Raw genomic sequence first — 22404 nt, 5'->3', positions numbered from 1 at the left:
TAGAGAATATTTGGTCACAGACAGAACAGGCAGACATAGGATGTGGAACACAGACAGGACAGGCAGACAAACGGATGTGGAATACAAACAGGACAGGGAGACACTGGATAAGGAACACAAACAGGACAGATAGAGACATTTGGATATGCAACACAGACAGGACAGGCAGACACTTAGGATATGGAACACACACAGACCAGGCAGACACATAGGGTATGGAACACAGACAGGACAGGCACACACACACACACAGGATATGGTACACAGACATGGAGCCAGACAGGTCAGGCAGACACATAGGACATGGAATACAGACAAGACAGGCAGACACATAGTGTGGAACACAGACAGAACAGGGAGACACTATACAAGGAACAAAGGGGGTAATTCAGACTGCATCGCTGCAGCGGCAGCGATTGCAGTCTGAATTTTCTTTTTTTGTGGAGTGCGTGCGCACCCCGGGAGCACATCTCAGGGCTGCGATTGCCTCTGCCTGATTGACATTTCGGGGGCAGGCTGTGTGGTGTCACAGGCAGCTGCTGCGACCCCGGATGCAGCAGGTAGCCCTCTGCCAGCGCGCAGGAGCTGCGCAGACAGGGAGCTACTTGGCGGGTGTAAAAGCATCACCGCCGTGCGATGCTTTTGCACCCTTGCAGGGGGGCATAGGGCCTGACATGCAGGGCGGACTAGCCCTGTGCTGGGCTTCCCTTCGTATGTCTGAGTAAATGATCGTAGATGTGCTAAATTTAGCACATCTACGTTCAGATCTGAATTACCCCCTGAGTCTCCTGCATTTTGTTACCACATACTGCAGAATGCAGGGCTTTTTTGCTGGCTTACTGCACTGTGCTAACGGTAACAACAGACAGTGGCAATAGTGTATGTGGCAAACAACCCATTTATTGTAAATCTAAAAATCACCTGTACCGTTTAGGAAGTTGGCTGTTAAGCTGCTGTTGGTAACACGTCTCTATATCCTCCTGTTAGTGGATTTTTACATTTCCGTACATTTCACAGCAATACTTGTTAGTACAGATTAGAGATGAGCAGGTTCAGTTCTCGGAGAACCTAACCCACTCTAATATCTCATTCTGAGCCAGGATCCGGGTCCGGCTCTGGACTTCTCACCTTTTTCGGATCCCAAAGCGAAGCCGAACGTTACCTTCCCGCTGTCGGATTCTCACTGGTTTTGGACTCTATATACAGTACGTCCCCGGTGATTGGCGCCATCTTCACTCTGGCTGTGGAGAGTGCACTGGACGGACATGTCCATCCCAGTACTGCGTTGCCTGGGTGATCTGTCTGCTGTATCTGAAAAAGGGGTGCTCTCTCTGTCTGCTGTATCTGAAAGGGGTGCTCTCTCTCTCTGTCTGCTGTATCTGAAAGCGGTGCTCTCTCTGTCTGCTGTATCTGAAAAAGCGGTGCTCTCTCTGCCTGCTGTATCTGAAAAAGGGGTGCTCTGTCTGCTGTATTTGAAAGGGGTGCTCTCTCTGTCTGCTGTATCTGAAAGGGGTGTTCTGTCTGCTCTATTTGAAAGGGGTGCTCTCTCTGTTGTATCTGAAAAAAGGGTGCTCTCTCTGCTGTATCTGAAAAAGGGGTGCTCTGTCTGCTGTATTTGAAAGGGGTGCTCTCTGTCTGCTGAATGTGAAAAAGGGGTGCTCTCTCTGCTGTATCTGAAAAAGGGGTGCTCTCTCTATCTCAGGGATGGGGAACCTTCGGCCCTCCAGCTGTTGTTGAACTACACATCCCAGCATGGCCTGCAACAGTTTTAGCATGGCCAAATAGCAAAACTGTAGCAAGGCATGCTGGGATGTGTAGTTCACCAACAGCTGGAGGGCCAAAGGTTCCCCACCCCTGCTCTATCTGCTGTATCTGAAAGCGGTGCTCTCTCTGCCTGCTGTATCTGAAAAAGGGGTGCTCTCTATGCCTGCTGTATCTGAAAGGGGTCATCTGTCCGTTCATCCAGGAGCTCCACCCCAGTGTAAAATTAAAATAATAAAAACTAAAAACAAAAATCCTAAAATTATAATTATAATAAATATATATAGCTTTTGTTTGTGCTGTACCCTAGTGTACCATACAATTTTCATTTTATTTGCATAAGTACTGTGACGCTGCCAGTCAGATCGCAGTATATTATTTCCTACTCATACACATATTGTGCAACGCTGTAGGTGAAGCAAAACCGCAGCGTGTAATAATATATATTTCTGACTAATTTGTGCGACACTGTAACCACCGTTGTGTGATATAAAAAGTAATACATATTTTTTTACTCATTTGTGCGACACTGTAGCCGCAGAGTGTGATATAAAAAATAATGTCTATATTTTGTGCTTTGTCATCGCAGTATACATCCAGGGACTGCAGCTGCTCAGTCCATCTAGGGGTGTTCTGTCAGTCCACCCAAAATAAAAGACATCTTTTCTTTTTTTTATATTTTGTGCTGTATCCTCCCAGTATACAATCAGGCGTGCTCCGTCCATTTCAGGGTGCTGTGTCCGTAGCTCATATTCTTATGTTATAACTTATTGTCCTATTTTCATAATTCTTCTTATCACCACATTGTGATTAATTCAAATTAATATTATTAATAATAATGATAAATTAACTAAATTTAAATTCAATTAACATAACTAACTTTCTGCATGTCAAAGATATCTTTGAGGAACAGAAGAACCTGATGCTAATTTTAAAATAATTTTTCATGATTACAGCATTTAAAAATATATTGTTACCTGCCACGTGTTTGCTGTCCACTGCTGTCGCTTAGCTTAGTCATCAAGCTTCCCCGGTGAAACCTTTAGGCCTAAAGTGGATAAAAACAATAATGTGAGCTGTGAGGTGTTCAGAATAGATTGGAAATGGGTGGAAATTAATGTTATTGTGTTATTGATTGTAGGAGCAAAAACTCTCCCAAATTATGTTATTTTAGCTGTTTTTTATGATTTTTTTTCAAAACAATCCCGATCCAAAACCAAAACCAAAACCTGCAAGGGCGGTTTTGGCAAAACCAATACAGATCCAAAACACAAAGGAGATCCAGATCCAAAACCAAAACACAAAATCCGAAACAATGGCCCAGCGCACATCCCTGGTACAGATGTGTGCTCATACAGAATATATTATAAATATCTTCTTAGTATTATTCCAATACTTTTTATAGTCAAACGCAGGAGTAAAAAGTGTATGGCAGGTAAGGTAGTGCCTCACCTGTCTACCTTGTTTGCACATCTCTGATAAAAACTCATCAGATTTCCCGCAGTATATACTGCTGCACCTGTGTATAATGCACACATGAACCCTCTGGCTCATTTATTGTGTGAACAGTAAATCTGGCTCTAGTACTAGCCAGTGCCTCCTGAGCCATTTACCTTATTGCACGTCCATGAGAATTGACTCTTCATTTATTATACCATATTAAGGGGGACATTTACTAAGCAGTGATAAGAACAGAGAAGTGAGCCAGTGGAGAAGTTGCCCCATCAACCAATCAGCAGCTCTGTATCATTTTATAGTATGCAAATTATAGATGTTACTTCAGTGCTGATTGGTTGCCATGGGCAACTTCTCCACTGGCTCACTTCTCTGCTCTTATCACTACTTAGTAAATGTACCCCTAAGAGCAATATTTTTTTGCATTATTAGATTTGTATTGTGCATTTAGATCATCTTGATTATGGGGTACAGAAAGGAATAACAAGCAGGCAAGTGGTAACAAAGGATACACAATGTAGGAGTGAAAAATGTGGACAGTAGAGTGTTACTGACACAACTCTTGCTAGGATATTATAGATGTTAGCCATACTTGTAGAATTTGCAAATATCCAGGGCACAAAATTGTTTTTTTTTTACCTGGGCTGCCAGCTTAAAAGTTTGATTAAAATATGACAAAATCACCTCCCTTTTATGTTTCTACATACATACAAGATGCAGATGTGTCCTCAGACAGCATTGATGCAATGTACACGCACATGCATCGTGGAAATGCTATGACCCGCTAGGCTGCGTGTAGTCCCAACCGCGGGTCTTCTATGCAGAGTGAATGGGAAGCGGGAGCATGCAAACAAACCTTACCCATTCAAATGCATTGCAACAAAATGTAAAAGGACATACTGTATCTGTATTATTGCAAACACCAATAAAGTGAACAGAGCTCAAATTAAAGAGGCTGGTTGTGTAGACTCCAAAGGAGGCTCTTCACTCCTCCACCAACATAAATGCACACAATACACCAGCACTTCATATCACAAAATATACTGTAATGGTAACAAATCCAGGATTTTTGTTTGCTCTTTGGTTCCCCACAAATAGGCAACCTCCTCACATTAGTGAGTTAACATGGAGAGGAAGGCCTATTGTATACAGTAATTCTGTTTAAATTGCTATTATATATACCATGACAAACTAATTCTAAACACGGCACAATAAAAACTTGTCAAAATAAAAACTTGGTCACAATAAAAATTTGACATTCGCACAACGGTAGAATCCATGAGTGGCTGCAAAAATAGCAATTACCAGCTTGTGTAAAGAAATGGCAATGGTCAGTTTTTATGATGCATAGAGCAAAAGGTTTTCCTAGATGTCATTTTTGGTCTCCCTTCTGGCTCCAGTCCTGGTAGACAAATGCTGTGTTCGTATAGTGCAGTGGTGTAAGTTCGTCCCAGTTGTCCGGAGGCAAGATAAATACTGGCGTGTCCCTCCCCTATATATATATATATATATATATATATATATATAACACACAATCTCCCTTATTGTGCTATATTAAAAAAATATGTGGATAAGGATTTGTGGGCTGCCTTATTACACTAGGTTCTCTGCTAGTCAGAACCAAAACAAACAACACACACAACAATAGTGAAATTGGTACCCTAGGGAAGGTACACTCCTGAGAGGTTACAAATTGAAGTATTTGAAGAAGGCCAAAAATAGGGCGTTGATGCAGGATCGTTCCAGCCTTTTACGAAAGTCACAAAAAGTAAAAAAAATTACAACCGTATTGTGTGGCCACAGGACTTTTCCACTCTATTATGGAAGTTATGCAGAAGGCAAAACAAATTTGGCCAATTATCACCCATGATAAACAACTGGGGTCATTTAAGGAGACCACCATACTACCCTCTTACTGGAGAGGGCGTAACATTAAGGACTCTGTGGTACATAATGACATTACCAATTTTAAACCTATACCGCTACACATTTCCTGACTAGGAAGCCGGGGAATTATAGGTGCCTTGGCTGCACAACATGCAGTAGTCTGGAACCCAGTGCTGTCTTTCATCACCCTCGATCGGGTAAGGAGTTTAAGATCAAACATCCATAAACATGTACAAGTCGATATGTGGTTTTCTACATCAAATGCCCTTGTGGGTTGCTATACATCGGCAAAACCATCCAACAATTTAAAGAAAGAATAGCATTGCACCGGTCCAGCATTCGGGCAGCCCTAGAAGGACGAGGTTCAGATCAACCGGTAGCACGTCACTTTAAGGAACTACAACACAGCATTTCATCTATTCGCTACAAGATTATCGATGGGGTCCCTGAATCATCAAGAGGTGGCAATCGTGGGTGCACTTTACTACAAAAGGAAGCATGGTGGATCCACACGTTACAGTCCGTCAAGCCTTTTGGACTTAATGATATATTATCTTATACGTGTTTTTTATAGTCCCATTTTAATAGTAGCATTGAATCATTACTTGGTAGTGGCATCAACTATACTTGGGCTATTTATAGAGGTTAAATCATAGTTGTCACATTTTACGGCATATCGTTAATGTGGCACTTTATTAATTAATACATTACTTTTTGGGGGGACATGTGACTGGCTTATGGTTCCCTATACTAGAGTGTAATGCTTTCTCCTGCTCATTTAGTTTAACAGTGCTTGATCCCACAAGTTTCTGCTTCATCTCATGTTCATGTCTGTATTCCATTAGCCATTCCGATTTCCATGGTGATGGGACAATACTGTTACTCCACACCCCCCTCTGACGCCGGGTCGCCGGCGCTGGCGAGCGCCAATGATGTCATCGGGTCTCTGCGGGCGCTGTGGATGGAAGGTACACGCGGTGTTGGTAAGGTATACATTTTTTGCATTTGTTCTATTACAGTTGGTCTAGATAATAGGGCAGAAGCCCTGAAACGTTGGCAACTAAACTGTGTCTTCGGTCATTTCAAATCTCCACGAGTGCCAGCTCATTTTGCTGCTATACATTGTCTGTGAGAGCAGGGCACTGGAGCAAACATTTCATTAACCATTGGAGTGCTGGACCCTGGGTTCATTTTTATATATATATATATATATATATATATATATATATATATATATATATACATATACATACATACATACACACACATTCTGAATATACAGGTTGAGTCTCCCTTATCCAAAATGCTCGGGACCAGAGGTATTTTGGATATGGGATTTTTCCGTATTTTGGAATAATTGCATACCATAATGAGATATTATAGTGATGGGACCTAAATCTAAGCACAGAATGCATTTATGTTACATATACACCTTATACACACAACCTGAAGGTTATTTTAGCCAATATTTTTTATAACTTTGTGCAATAAACAAAGTGTGTGTACATTCACACAATTCATTTATGTTTCATATACACCATATATACACAGCCTGAAGGTCATTTAATACAATATTTTTAATAACTTTGTGTATTAAACAACGTTTGTGTAGATTGAGCCATCAAAAAACAAAGGTTTCACTATCTCACTCTCACTCAAAAAAGTCCGTAATTCGGAATATTCCGTATTTCGGAATATTTGGATATGGGATACTCAACCTGTATATAAATATATATATACATACACAGATATATATGTATATATATATATGTGTGTGTGTGTGTGTGTGTGTGTGTGTGTGTGTTTCAAGACCTAAACGGTCTTTTTATCGAGGTGCTAAAGAATATATATACATTTCATTGTCATTTATTTATTTATTTTAAATCAAACATTTCTTAGCAGTCATGCCTAGGATTAAAACCCATGACCTATTACAATGTAGGCAGACATCTTACTGATAAAGCTATTTGCGCTTGCATAGCAAGCCTGCAAATTCAAACTATATGAAGCTATTAGAATTGTCAGTTCAAAACCATTGCAACTAGGCAGATCTATGTAGTGTGCAGGCAATGCTGATCATTTCTCTGACAATTTATTTTGCAAGTGTCATAGCCAGGGTTAGAACCCACAATTTACTGCACTGGAAGCAGACAACTTACTGATCAGCCTCAGCCACCTGGGGCTATTTGTTCCTATACAGGAAACATGAGAATTCTAACTATGTGAAGTTACTCGTAATTGTTAGAGAAGTAACTTCATATAGTTAGAACTCTCATGCTTCCTATACAGGAGCAAATAGCTCCATCAGTAAGGTGCCTGCTTCCAGTGTAATAGGTTGTGGGTACAAATCCTGGGCATGACACTTGTAACATGTGGCTGAATACACGGAACTGAAGGAGAGATGCCACCTTTAGAGCAGGAGGCCAGCGGCAGCTGACTCCATTGCCTCCACAGTTACGCCTCTGGTGCAGTCAATCATACTGGTTCCACAATGCACCCACATGTTCCGCCCTCTCAGGGTCTTTCTCAAGGTCAGCCCAAGTTGATGATTCAGCAGCCAAACCAGGAGACTTCATGATTAGTGCATTGATCAAACCAGTGAGATAGAATACCATGGGAGTCAATATCTAAAATATCTTTGAAAGAAACTGAGATCTGTTTACCCAGGTAGTTTAGTGAAGTGTGAATTTTGGCATTATATCTCAACTTAAAAGCATTCACTAGAAAACTGACAGAACCATAAACTCCAACATAAACCCAAGGAAAAATCAAAATTCCAACACACACCATTGAAATCTCCATCCTATTTGAACCCCAGCCATCTGAAATGCAGAACAAAAGACTATAGTACTTAGAAGAATCACATAAAATACTGGGAGATAACAAATAAAAGGTACTGATAAACATCCCAACACAAAAATTACATAAAAAACTCAATATACTACTGCAACACTGTTTATACACAAATATCCTGACCAAACAAGAATACAAAGTCACCAACAACCACACCCAGTAATAGTGTTCTACCATTTACCACAAATTCACAAAAATCCCCTACACCTATGAGAACAGCAGATCATATCTAGTATCAACTGACTGACACCTATCTAAAATTCATCAACACATTCCTACAGGATACATTAAACAACCATCTATGCACTCTAGCAAACATAACATTGCACAAAGATTACTGGATTGTGATGAGTGACATAAAATTTACTCTTTCCACTATCATAGATCATTAACAAGGCCAGCACAAGACACTTCCTGACCAAAGACAGCGACTTAAAAACCACGCAGATAGACTTTTTCATCAAAGCAATTGATTTCATTATATGTCATAATAATGCATTGTTTGACGATACCTTTTACCTCTAAATTGCAGCAAGATGGACAACTTTTAGGAATGACACTGTACTCCGCAGATGACAATTAACGTTTAAACCATGAAATATTGATATTCACCTGTGGAGTACAGTGTCATTTGTATTTGTTGCCAGAGTGCCGCCTCGCTCTAATTTATATTTCTCTCTCACAGTCACAAGAGGTAATAGGAGGGCCGCAAGGGGCTTCGTTCCGCTTGACCCCCTGCCGGTATTCTGGCAGCCGGGATACCTGCATCAGTATGACCATCGGGAACCCGTCCGCCATTCACACATATGCAAAGCAAGGGGAGTGCTTGCTCAGCTACTATTATTAAATATATATATATATATGCACTTCATTTTTTGTGTGTGTATATATATATATATATATATATATATATAAAAGCGGGTTCGGTTACCTGAAAACCAATTCTCCCCCCCCCCCCCCCCCCCGAACTTCACGCGCCGAGCCGGTATCTGAGCCTGGCTTGGCACCTCCCACCTGACTCTGAAACCAGAACGATGCAAAAAGTCATCATCCCGTTGTCAGATTCTTGTGGGTTTTGGATTCCATTTAAACAGCTGTGCATCGCCGCAATTTCACTCTGGACTTGGAGAGTGGGGTAGACAGACCTCTGTCTCTCTGTGGGTGGTGGTGTCCGGTGGGGTTAGTGTGTGCTCTATAGGGATGCTGCTCCTGTCACTGTGGTGTACCTGTGCTGTCCTGGCTGTCACTGGTGTTTCATGTGCTGTTAGGGGTGCTGCAGCTGTACATTGGTGTTGCTGTCCTGTCTGTCACTGTGTTGTACAGGGGGCAGGGGCACTGTCCTCCTGTATGCTGTAAAAATTAAGGGGTGCAGTTGTTAAAATAAAAGCACACCGGTCCTGTATGCTGTGAAACTACAGGGGTGCTGGCCCAGTCTTGTATGCTGTAAAAATGTGAGGGTGCTTCTGTTGTTCAAATAAAAGCACACCGGTCCTGTTTGCTGTAAAAATATAGCGATGCTGCTGTTAAAATAATATTACACTGGCCCTGTATGCTGTAAAAATTCAGGGGGGCTTCTGTTGTTCATATAAAAGCACACTGGTCCTGTATGCTGTGAAAATACAGGGGTGCTGGCCCATTCTTGTATGCTGTCAAAATTCAAGGGTGCTTCTGTTGTTCAAATAAAAGCACACTGGTCCTGTATGCTGTAAAAATATAGGGGTGCTGCTGTTAAAATAATAATACACTGGCCCTTTATGCTGTAAAAATTAAGGGGTGCTTCTGTTGTTCAAATAAAAGCACACTGGTCCTGTATGCTGTAAAAATATAAGGGTGCTGCTGTTAAAATGGTATTACACTCGCCCTGTATGCTGTAAAAATTCAGGGGTGCTTCTGTTGTTCATATAAAAACACACTATTCTGTGTGCTGTAATAATAAAGGGGTGCTGTCCTGTGAAATGGAGAACATCAATTTGGAAGAAAAAATAGTGGAAGATCAGGAACCACTTCCAGTTCCTAGTACAAGTGCTGAAGCTGCTGCTGCCACCAGTCATGACATTGATGATGCAATTCCATCAAAATAATCTGCTAACGCCGATGCCCAATGTCATAGAGGGCATGTAAAATCCAAGAAGCAAAAATTAATAATCAGGGAAAAAAAAGAATTTATCTGACGAGAAACAAAAAATTGTCAATATGCCATTCACAACACGAAGTGGCAAGGAAAAGCTAATGCCTTGGCCTATGTTCATGACTGGTGGCTCAGCTTCTCATGATGATGGAAGCCCTCCTCCTACTCGGGGAAAAAAATTAAGCTTGCAACTGCATTCAGAGATATCACAAATCCCCAAGGAGAGTCCAAGTGTGTCCGTGGTTGCGATGTCTAGGCCTGACCTTCTCAAGACTGTATGGAAAGAGGAGGATCCTATGACCATTTGCACGCCCCCTGCAAGTGCTGAGAAGAGCACCGCCAGTCCAGTTGCTGATATTGAGATTGAAGATGTCACTGTAGATGTACACCAGGAAAAAGAGGATATTGGTGTAGATGACGCTGAGGAGGAAGTTAACGATGATGATTCTGATGGTGATGTGGTTTGTTTGAATAAGGCACCAGTGGAGACAGTTGTTGTCCATGGGGTGAGAAAGCCCATTGTCATGCCTGGGCAAAATGCCAAAAAAGCCACCTCTTCAGAGTGGAATTATTTCTCCACAAATTTGGACAACAGGGTGTAAATTTACTAAGATGGGAGTTCTATTTAAGATGGGATGTTGCCCATAGCAACCAATCAGATTTCAGGTATTATCTTCTAGAAGGTGCTAGATAAATGAGAAATATAATCGGATTGGTTGCTATGAGCAACATCCCATCTTAAATAGAACTCCCATCTTAGTAAATTTACCCCCAGATGTCAAGCCGTGTGTTGCCTTTGTCAATCCGTAATAAGTAGGGGTAAGGACGTTAACCACCTAGAAACATCCTACCTTATAAGTCACCTGTTGCGCATTCATCAGAAGTCAATGTCAAGTTCAGAAACCTTAGGTAAGAGCATAAGCAGTCCACTGACACCTAACTCCCTTCTTCCTGTTGTACCCAAGCTCTTGCAAGCCACACCACCATCTCCCTCAACATCAATTTCTTCCTCAGTCAGGAACGGAAGTAGTCCTGCAGGTCATGTCACTGGCATGACTGACGAGTCCTCTCCTAACCGGGATTCCTCCGGAGGATCTTTGAGTGGCATGCCTACTGCTGCTGCTGCAGTTGTTGCTGCTGGGAGTCGATCGTCATCCCAGAGGGGAAGTCGGAAGACCACTTGTACTACTTCAACTAAGCAATTGAATGTCCAACAGTCCTTAAAATATGACAGCAGCCACCCTGTTGCAAAGCGGATTACTGAGGCCATAACAACTATGCTGGTGTTAGACGTGCGTCCGGTATCTGCTATTAGTGTAGTGGGAGTTAGACAGATAATGGACATACTGTGTCCCAGGTACCAAATCCCGTCTAGATTCCACTTCACTAGGCAAGTGATTCCTGGACTATACAGGGACATTAAGAAAAGCTTCCTCAGTGTCCTGAAAAAAGCGTTTATATCCAGTGTCCACTTATCCAAGGACATGTGGACAAGTGGAGCAGGGCAAACTAAGAACTACATGACTGTGACAGCCCACTAGGTAGATGTATTGCCTCCCGCAGCAAGAACAGCAGCGGCGGCACCAGTAGCAGCATCTCGCAAACGCCAACTCGTTCCTAGGCAGGCTACGCTTTGTATCACCGCTTTCCATAAGAGGCACACAGCTGACAACCTCTTACGGAAACTGAGGAACATCATCGCAGAATGGCTTACCCCAATTGGACTCTCCTGGGGATTTGTGACATCGGACAACGCCACCAATATTGTGCGTGCATTACATCTGGGCAAATTCCAGCATGTCCCATGTTTTGCACATACAATTAATTTGGTGGTGCAGAATTTCTTGAAAAATGACAGGGGCATGCAGGAGATGTTGTCAGTGGCCTGAAAAATTGTGGGCCACTTTTGACATTCAGCCACTGCATGCTGAAGAATGGAGCGCCAGCAAACACTCCTGAACCCGCCCTGCCATCACGTGAAGCAAGAGGTGGTAATGAGGTGGAAGTCAACACTCTATATGCTTCAGAGGATGGAGGAGCAGCAAAAGGCCATTCAAGCCTATACATCCACCTATGATATATACAAAGGAGGGGGAATGCACCTGACTCAAGTGCAGTGGAGAATGATTTCCATGTTGTTCAAGGTTCTCCAACCTTTCGAACTTGCCACACGTGAAGTCAGTTCAGACACTGCCAGCTTGAGTCAGTTCATTCCCCTAATCAGGCTTTTGCAGAAGCAGCTCGAGAAATTGAAGGAGGCGTTAAGAAGGCGATTCTGTTAAGTATATAGACTTGTGGATAGAGCCCTTCATTTGCTTTGCCAGGATTCAAGGGTGGTCAATCTGTTGAAATCAGAGCACTACATTTTGGCCACCGTGCTCGATTCTAGGTTTAAAGCCTATGTTGTATCGCTCTTTCCAGTAGGCATAAGTCTGAGAGGTGCAAAGACCTGCTGGTAAGAAATTGTCTACTCAAGCGGAACATTACTCATCAACAGCGCCTCCTTCATTTTCTCATGCAGCAGGGGGTGCGAGGAAAAGGATAAAATTCCTAACCCACCCACTGGCGGTGATGCAGGGCAGTCAGGAGCAAGTGTTGACATCTGGTCCAGACTGAAGGACCTGCCAACAATTATTGACATGTCTACTGTCACTGCATGTGACCATTGAAAGAAAGCCGGAGGACTATATTGGTGACAGCATCCAAGTAAGCATGTCAGACAGTCCTTATGTGGGATCCGGTCTTTAGGTCAACAGTAAGTAGGTAGACACTGACTAGGGTCTGTGTAGGGTCAACCACTATTGGTCAACAGTAAGTAGGTCAACATGGTTTCTAGGTTGACAGGGACTCTAGGTCGACATGACAAAAGGTCGACATGAGTTTTTAACTTTTTAAATTTTTTTTAACTTTTTCATACTTTACGATCCACGTGGACAACAATTGGGAACGGTAACCTGTGCCGAGCGCAGTGGAGCGAGGCACCTTGCCCGAAGTTCGCTTGCCACATGAGGGGACACAGTGCACTAATTGAGGTTCCCTGTCACTGTACGGAGAAAATAACACCAAAAAAAAGTAAAAAAACCTCATGTCGACCTACTTACAGTCGACCAAGATACTGTCGACCTAAGTCTAATCTACCTAACATACCATACCCTCCATATGTATACTGGCAGGATAAAGAGGCAATTTGGAGGACCTTGCTTAAACTGGCTTTATTTTATCTAAGTTGACAAACCTCCAGTGTATACTCCGAAAGAGTGTTTAATTTAGCCGGTAACCTTGTCAGCGATCGACGTAGGAGGTTACTTCCACAAAATGTGGAGATGATGTTTATCAAAATGAATTATTAATTCCTCCAGGAAGATCTTTACTAACAATTGCCTCCAGAAAGTACACAGGGACCTGTGATGGTGGATTCCAGTGGGGACGAATTAATACTCTGTGAGGAGGAGGATGTGCACACTGAAAGGGGTGAGGAATCGGAGGATGAGGACAACATCTTGCCTCTGTAGTGCCAGTTTATGCAAGGAGAGATTAATTGCTTCTTTTTTTGGTGGGGGGATTAATTGTTTCTTTTTTTGTGGGGGCCAAAACAAACCAATCATTTCAGCCAGGGCTGGATCTGGACCGTGTAGCGCCCAGGGCGAAAAAATAGGTGCGTGGCTTCATGGAGAAGAGGCAGAGTCAGTTATGTCCCCTGTAGCTGTGCACTCAGTAGTTGTGCCCCCAGTACTGTGCCCCCTGTAGCTGTGCCCACAGTAGTATTTCCCCCAGTACTGTGCCCCTGTAGAGTTGTGCCCGCTGTAAAGTTGTGACCCCAGTTGTATTACCCCCAGTACTGTGCACCCTGTAGAGTTGTGCCCCCTAGTTGCACCGCTTACAAAAAAAAAAATTAATATTCACAATCCCCGCCCTGCTTCCCGACCGCTGCTGCCCTCTGTTTCCGGCCGCCGGTGCTGCTCCTCGGATCTATGGGAGAGACGTCATGATGTTTCTCCCATAGCACCGCATAGACACTAGAGGTCAATTATGACCTCTAGCGTCTATGTGCCGCTCCCACAATGCAGTGCAGTGCGCGATGACTTCATCGTTCACCGCACAGCACCGGGCATCTACACAGCACTGGGAGGCACCAGTAGCGGATCTTGCCATGACAGCGGCCCCCTCCGGACGGCGGTGGCCCAGGCAAAAATCCTGCTTGCCTGTAGCAAGATACGCTACTGATTTCAGCCACAGTCATGACTGGTTTGGTAAAGTGTGCATGTATTGTTTATAAAACATAAGGGTGTGTGGGTCAATTCCATCTTGCACCTCTTATTTTTTTCTTTGTATTATGTGCTCTTTGGGGCCTAATTTTTAAAGCTACCATCTTGTCTGCCACTGCAGTGCCACTCCTAGATGGGCCAGGTGTTTGTGCCACCCACTTGTGTCGCTTAGCTTAGTCATCCAGCGACCTTAATGCAACCTTTTGGCCTAAAAACAATATTGTGAGGGGTTCAGAATAGACTGGAAATGAGTGGAAATTAATGTTACTGAGGTTAATAATACTGTAGGATCAAAATTACTCGCAAATTCTGTGATTTTAGCTCTTTTTATGTTTTTTTCAAAAATCATCCAGATCCAAACCCAAAATCCGAGAGGGTGGTTTTGGCAAAACCAATCCAGATCCAAAACACAAAACCCAAAAAGTGTCCGCCGCACATCTCTACTATATATAGATATAGATAGATAGATAGATAGATAGATAGATAGATAGATAGATAGATATAGTTATATTTCAGAGTACACCAACAATGTACATACATAACAGCTATTTCTATTAACAGAACAGCTGACACAAAGGTATGCAAAAGAGGGAGAGAAAGAGTTAATAGTAATGTTATTTGCATGCAGGATTTTCAGAAAATATTTGTGAATGTCTGAAGAAACAAATTTCCTTGCATGTGAAAAAATATATATTTCTGCATTGGTAGTCTAAAAGCATCCCTCCATCTACTGTGGAACTATAAATTCCATAATGCACTGCAACAGTTTATCAGAGCATGCAAAAACTGTGTCTGGGATTCCTAAAATGTGTAGTTTTACAGCGGCTAGAGGGTTACTTATTGGCTACTACTGTACTACAGACATATTCCCAATGCCTTAATAAGCATAATCCAGCAGCATGTTTTTTTCATAAATTCTTTATTTTTGTTTTACAATAAGAACAAGTTCCAAACATTTAAAAAGGATATCAATCAGTGACATTTCCATATTGTGGTGATCATCCAAAAAATACAGTAGACTAACGTAATAATATACATATATTACATCACAAGTGAAAACGTAGCGCTTCATAAGAAAAAATAAATAAAAGGAACACGTTCCTCAACAGCACATAGAAATACAAGAAGAAAGACCTTCAATCATCAGAATAATATACTTGAGGAAACCAGTATGGAACAATGCTAAGAAACGACGGGAGGGGGAGGCGAAGAAGAAGAAAAAGACAAAGGCAGGGGGAAGGGGGGAAGGGGAGATTAAACTAGGAGAGATCTCATGGATTAGTCAGAAACCATTCCTTAAAAATATCAGGTCTACATTAATATACTTGAAGGTTACTTATGGGGTACAAAAGCTGCATAAACCGTAGCTGTCTTAAATTCCATCCAGTTAAACCAAGTGGCTGTATAATATGAGTATTTCTCTAAAGACGTAAAGTAAATATCTTCCATTTGCATGTAGAAATCAATACGCTGGAACCATTCCCAGATAGCCGGTGGTTCGGTAGAATGCCAGCGAACTGACACAACTGTCCTTGCCACATTATTTAAATATTTGATTAATGAGTTTTTGTATTTCACTATGGGGATGGTGGAATGCGATAGCAGCCAGAAGTATGGGCCAGTTGGCATCTGGAATCCCAAAATTGTAGCAGTAGGCTCTATAATTTTGGACCAAAAAGGGACAATAGACGGTCAATCCCACCAAATGTGAATTAGGGTGCCCCTCTCCCTGTCACAGCGCCAGCACAAGGGAGATACTGAGGGATAAAGTTTATGCAATAGAGCCGGGCATCTATACCACTTTGTTAGTAGCTTATATTGTGACTTCTAAGCTAGTAGAGCAGCGTGCCAAGATTGTGCACTGTTTGTCCCAATCAATGACAATTCCCCTATGAGATAAGTCTTTATCCCAGGAACCACAGTAGGAAAGAAAATCAGGAAAAGAGATGTGAATCTGGATCTTATAAATCCCTGATACTATATGTGTGGGAGCTATAGTCTGGGTACATATGGATTCAAAGGGAGTGAGGACTCTACGGAGGTTGAGCACACCACTTCATGAGGTAATGAAATGGCGAAGCTGCAAGTAAAACCAGAAATTCTTCGAAAGGATATTCCCATCCTCCTGCAGCTCCAAGAAAGCTTTAAGCTTGCCATCTGTGAACAGGTGGTGTAGTCTCGACACATTGGCCTTCCTCCATCAAGACGCCACTCCACTCACGACTCCTGGGGGAAACAGTGGATTATCGAATATTGACATAAGTGACGTGTTCTTCGATGATATTCCCCGCCTGAATCTAAGAGTTTTCCAAATCACTAGGGTGGAACCAACGATGGGATGGGACAGTCGGCCAAGTTTGGAAGACCATGGTAAGGCATACAAATTAACGTTTGTTGAGGAGGCTTCAAGGTCGAACCATTGTTTCCTATTTGGGCTGGTGCGGTGCCAATCTAAAATATGATGGAGGACCGTGGCATGGTAATAAGCCGAGACCATCAGCAATTGCTGTCCACCTGTGATTTACACTTTTACAGATTATTATGCTTAAACCTGGGCTTTCACCCACCCACACAAAATGGCTTATCGCCTTATGAGCTTCTCAAAGAAATTGAGGAGGGAGTTTCATTGGGACGGTTTGAAAGAGGAATAACAGCCTGGGGAGAATATTCATTTGGACAATGTTCATCCGCCCATGCCAGGAAAACCTCTGCATAAGCCAATGTGTCATCTCTTACGAAGAAGGGAAACGTGATTAATCATGACTATTATATTAAGAGCCGAGGGAATTAAAATCCCTAAATATTTAATGTGGGAGATCTTCCACTTAAACGGAAAAGACGCAGAGAGCAAGGGAACAAAAGAGGCCGGGAGGGTGATATTTAAAGCCATAGATTTAGAAAAATTCATTTTAAAGTTAGTTAATCTTCCAAAACATGTAAATTCTTCAATGAGATTGGGTAATGAGACTACCGGGTCAGTAATGACTGCCAATAGGTCATCTGCGAAGAGGTCTAGATGATAGTTGACACTGCCCACCTTCAAGCCCATGGTACTGGGGTTATTCCGGATTACTCGCACCAGAGCCTCCATGCACAATACAAAGATCAGGGGCGAAAGCAGGCAACCCTGGCATGTGCCGTTAGAGATTCATATGGGTTCCGAGAGAAGTTCGTTAACTCTGACCTGTGCTGATGGAGCTCTATACAGTGAAATTATTTTTTTGAGGAAGGTACAACCTAAGCCCAACCGTCAAAGGATCACTTTAATAAAATCCCAGTCCACCTTATTGAAGGCTTTCTCGGCGTCTGTGGAGAGAAGCATTAAGAGAACTTTAGACATTTGTGCGTGAGTTATCAAATCAGTAACATTGATAGTGCTATCCCTTGCCTCTCTGCCAGAAATTAGTCCGACCTGATCAGGGTGGACTACGTCTGGCAACAATGGGCCAAGTCGGTTAGCCATCAGCTTTGCATGCTTAATATCCACATTCAAAAGCTAAATTGGCCTATAGCTGGATGGAAGTTTCGGGTCCTTCCCTTCCTTTGGTATAACTGTAATATGACCTCCAAGGGACTGACCACAGAAAGGGACCTCAGATGAAACCACATTACAGGCCTTCAACAATACTGGAAGAAGTTTATCACAAAAGGCTTTATAATATGCTATAGGGAAGCCATCTGGGCCCGGGCTTTTACCATTAGGGGAGGACTGTAGCACAGTTACTAATTCTATCTCAGTGAAGGGGGCTTCCAGGGTCTCAGTCACCTCAGCAGGCAAGGTCATAAACTTAATTTCCTCCCAAAATTTCAGTATATCATGTTTACGTCTAACAAGACTAAAAGTCGACCTACCAGAATTCAAGTTGTACCGATCAGAATAATAGGCGTGAAAGATCTTAGCCAGGTCACTGTCAGTGTCATGGAGTGTTCCTGAAACATCTTTAAGCTTGGCAATGTAGGTCAAAGACCTTTGGGCTCTAAGCGCCAAAGCTAAAAGCCTACTGGGTTTATTACCCCGTCTATGGAACTTGTGGCAACAAGTGTGGAATGCCCGTCGTTATCACTGACCTGGTCGAAGGGTGTTGTGGACTCGGGGCTTCTTCCGGTGACAGGGAAGAGGAACCGCTACTGGGTCGCAATAGAGATGGCCGGATGTAGGTCTTCTTCATACAGGATGAAGACGGTAAGCAGGAAGCACGGAGGAATGATGAAGGTCTCCTGAAAAACAAGACTAGTGAAAGTGCTGAGTGCTGAGGTACAGAGATGCTGGTATTATTGAGGTGCTGAAGGCACTGAGGTGCTGAGACACCGAGGTACTGAGGTGTTGGAGTTCTGTGATACTAAGGTGCAGAGGCTCCGAGGTGCTGAGGTTCTATGGTGCTGAGGCACCGGAGTGCTGAGGAACAGAGGCACTGAGGTGCCGAGGTACTGAGGTGCTGATGGCGCTCAGGCGCCTTGGTGGCACGGAGGTGCGTGATAGCGCTCGGGCGCTTGGAGGCACGGAAGTGCGTGATGGCGCTCGGGCGCTTGGAGGCACGGAGGTGCGTGATGGCGCTCGGGCGCTTGGAGGCACGGAGGTGCGTGATGGCGCTCGGGCGCTTGGAGGCACGGAGGTGCGTGATGGCGCTCGGGCGCTTGGAGGCACGGAGGTGCGTGATGGCGCTCGGGCGCTTGGAGGCACGGAGGTGCGTGATGGCGCTCGGGCGCTTGGAGGCACGGAGGTGCGTGATGGCGCTCGGGCGCTTGGAGGCACGGAGGTGCGTGATGGCGCTCGGAGGCACGGAGGTGCGTGATGGCGCTCGGGCGCTTGGAGGCACGGAGGTGCGTGAAGACACTGGAGACACTGGGACACTGGAGACACTGGGACACTGGAGACACTGGAGACACTGGGACACTGGAGACACTGGAACACTGGAACACTGGAACACTGGAGACACTGGAGACACTGGAGACACTGGAGACACTGGAGACACAGCGGAAAATAGGAACAAGGGAGCTCTGGAAATCACTGCTTCAGACAAGCAGAACGATGATACACAGGCGCCGGCTCCCTGCTCGGCGTCTGGCTTTGAACCTCCCGCCTTGGTCTGATTGGCGGAGCGGGCAGATGACGTCAGCCCCGCTCCGCCTACCTAATCTAAAGCAGCATGGCGGCGCCCTCGCTCCGGGAGCCGCCGGAGAGACCCGCCGACCCGACGCCGGACCCCCGAGGCCGCCGGAGGGGAGAGACGCCAGGCCATCCAGGACACCCGCAGCGGTAAGCGCGGCCGCCGCTGCCCGCGGGGTGTGACAGTACCCCCTCCTCCAGGAGTGGCCCCTGGACACTTTCCGGGTTTAGTTGGATGTCTGGAATGGAAGATTCGAACCAGTCGGGGAGCCATTACCTCAGTAGCATTGATCCAACTTCTCTCTTCAGGACCATAACCTTTCCATTCTACCAAGTACTGTAATTTCTTATGAAAATAACGAGAGTCAAGAATAGCTTTGATTTCAAATTCTGTCCCAGCTTCAGACACAGTAGTAGTTGGCCTAGGAGATGCTGAGTGGAACCGATTTAGAATGAGGGGGCGGAGGAGAGAGACGTGGAAGGAGTTTGGAATTCGAAGGTGGGAAGGCAACTCCAATTTGCAAACGACCGGGTTCAAGACTTGCCGCACTGAGAAAGGACCAATGAACCTTGGGGCAAATTTCATGGTGGGTACTTTCAAACGAAGATTGCGGGTAGAGAGCCATACCTTGTCACCAACCTTATATTGAGGAGCTGCTCGTCGTTTCCTATCCGCAAAGAATTTATAGCGACCGGAAACCCTCTTAAGATTGGCATGAACTCGGCTCCAAATTTGAGTGAAATGTCGAAGAGTTGAGGCTGCAGCAGGAACTTCTTCTGGAGGACAAATGGGCAACTCCGGAACTTGGGGATGAAATCCATAATTAATAAAGAATGGAGACTCACCAGTAGAAGAATGATAAAAATGGTTGTGGGCAAACTCAGCCCACGGTAACAACTCCACCCAGTTATCTTGAGAAGGGGAAAGGTAAATACGGAGAAAAGTCTCTAGATCCTGATTGACGCGTTCAGTTTGCCCATTAGTCTGTGGATGGTAAGCAGAAGAGAATTTGAGCTTAATTTGTAGAGTTGAACAGAGGGCTCTCCAGAATCTCGCTGTAAACTGTACTCCCCGATCTGAGACTATTTCCAGAGGTAACCCGTGCAGGCGGAAATGCTCTTGGATGAATAACAGGGCCAACTTGGAAGCGGAGGGTAATCCGGTCAACGGAATAAAATGTGCCATCTTAGAGAATCGGTCAATGATCACCCAAATGGTGTTATGACCCTTAGAGAGCGGTAATTCAGTAACAAAGTCCATCGAGATATGAGTCCAAGGCTTTTTAGGAATGGACAAAGGATGCAACAAACCCGTAGGCGGCAGACGTGGAGTTTTGTGCTGAGCACATTGAGGACACGAATTGACATACTCTTGAACATCTTTTTTCATAGTGTCCCACCAGTATGATCTTCGCAGAAATTCCCACATTTTCTGAATTCCCGGATGACCAGAAAACTTAGAAGTGTGAGCCCACTGCAACAGTCTCGGTCGAAATTTAACTGGTACCGACATTCTTCCCGGAGGAGGGCCCAACCTAGTGGGAGCTGCAGAAATAGAGATGGGACTGAGGATTAATGCCTTCCCCATAGTATTCTCCTCATCGGAAGCCATCACTGAACGGGATAGGGCATCCGCCTTGGTATTTAGAATTCCAGCCCGATACTTGATGATAAAGGAAAATCTGGTAAAGAAGAGCGCCCATCTCGCCTGACGGGGGTTCAAACATTGGGCCGTCTTTAGATACAGTAAATTCTTGTGGTCCGTAAAAATTGTGATTAAGTGTTTAGCACCCTCCAGAAGATACCTCCATTCTTCCAACGCAGATTTAATTGCCAGTAGCTCTTTGTCTCCGATGGTGTAATTTAGTTCAGCAGGGGAGAACTTGCGAGAATGAAACCCACACGGATGCAACTTCCCATCTGAGGCGTATTGCGAGAGTACAGCACCTATGCCTACCGTGGAAGCATCAACCTCCAAAAAGAATGGTTTTAGGAAATCTGGCTGCTGAAGTACGGGAGCAGATATAAAGGCGGTCTTCAACTGTTTGAACGCTGCTATTGCTTCAGAAGGCCAATTGCTTGGGTCAGCCCCTTTTTTAGTCAGAGCCGTAATAGGTGCCACGATGGTAGAGAAACCTCTTATAAATTTCCGATAATAATTTGCGAATCCTAGAAATCGTTGCACTGCTTTTAAGGAAAGAGGTTGAGTCCAATCCCGGATGGCCGAAAGTTTCTCCGGATCCATACGCAATTCAGTTCCAGAAATAATGTAGCCCAAAAATGAAATAGAAGGAACCTCAAAGGTGCACTTGGAGATCTTGCCATAAAGATGATTCTTGCGCAACCGAAGGAGTACTTCCTTAACTTGTAGTCGGTGCTCAGAAAGATTCTTAGAAAAAATCAAAATGTCATCCAAATAGACTACTACATTCAGATACAACATATCCCGAAAGACTTCATTAATGAATCCTTGAAAGACAGCGGGGGCGTTGCTGAGGCCAAATGGCATTACCAGGTACTCATAATGCCCATCTCTCGTATTGAAAGCCGTCTTCCACTCATCTCCTTGACGAATACGTATCAAGTTGTATGCTCCTCTTAAGTCAAGCTTAGTAAATACTCGAGCTCCACGCACTCTATCAAAAAGCTCTGTGATGAGCGGCAGAGGATACTTGTTTTTAATGGTGACTTCATTTAAACCACGATAGTCGATGCATGGTCTCAGCCCTCCATCTTTTTTTTTTACAAAGAAGAAGCCAGCTCCCGCTGGAGAAGTGGAGGGACGGATGAAGCCCTTCTGCAAATTCGACTTAATGTACTCAGACATAGCTTGTGTCTCTGGAACCGACAAAGGATAAGTGCGACCTCGAGGCGGTATTTTCCCAGGAATGAGCTCAATGGGACAGTCCCAAGCCCTATGCGGAGGTAATTTATCAGCCGCCTGTTCC

General features: G+C 44.1%; 1 long non-coding RNA gene across 2 annotated transcripts in view; it reads right to left on the bottom strand.

Annotated features, from left to right (window-relative positions):
• LOC135057603 (uncharacterized) overlaps nt 1–22404 on the bottom strand; it is a 240579-nt gene that overhangs the window by 58349 nt on the left and 159826 nt on the right. For both annotated transcript variants that reach the window (XR_010244235.1, XR_010244234.1), the window contains one exon: nt 2739–2809. This is a non-coding gene — a long non-coding RNA (uncharacterized LOC135057603). The remainder of the gene's footprint in view (nt 1–2738; nt 2810–22404) is intronic.

Source organism: Pseudophryne corroboree, chromosome 3 (assembly GCF_028390025.1).
Source record: "Pseudophryne corroboree isolate aPseCor3 chromosome 3, aPseCor3.hap2, whole genome shotgun sequence".
Taxonomy (NCBI): Eukaryota; Metazoa; Chordata; class Amphibia; order Anura; family Myobatrachidae; genus Pseudophryne; species Pseudophryne corroboree.
The sequence above is the reverse complement of the archived record's forward strand: the minus strand, read 5'-3'. Positions and strand labels throughout refer to the sequence as shown.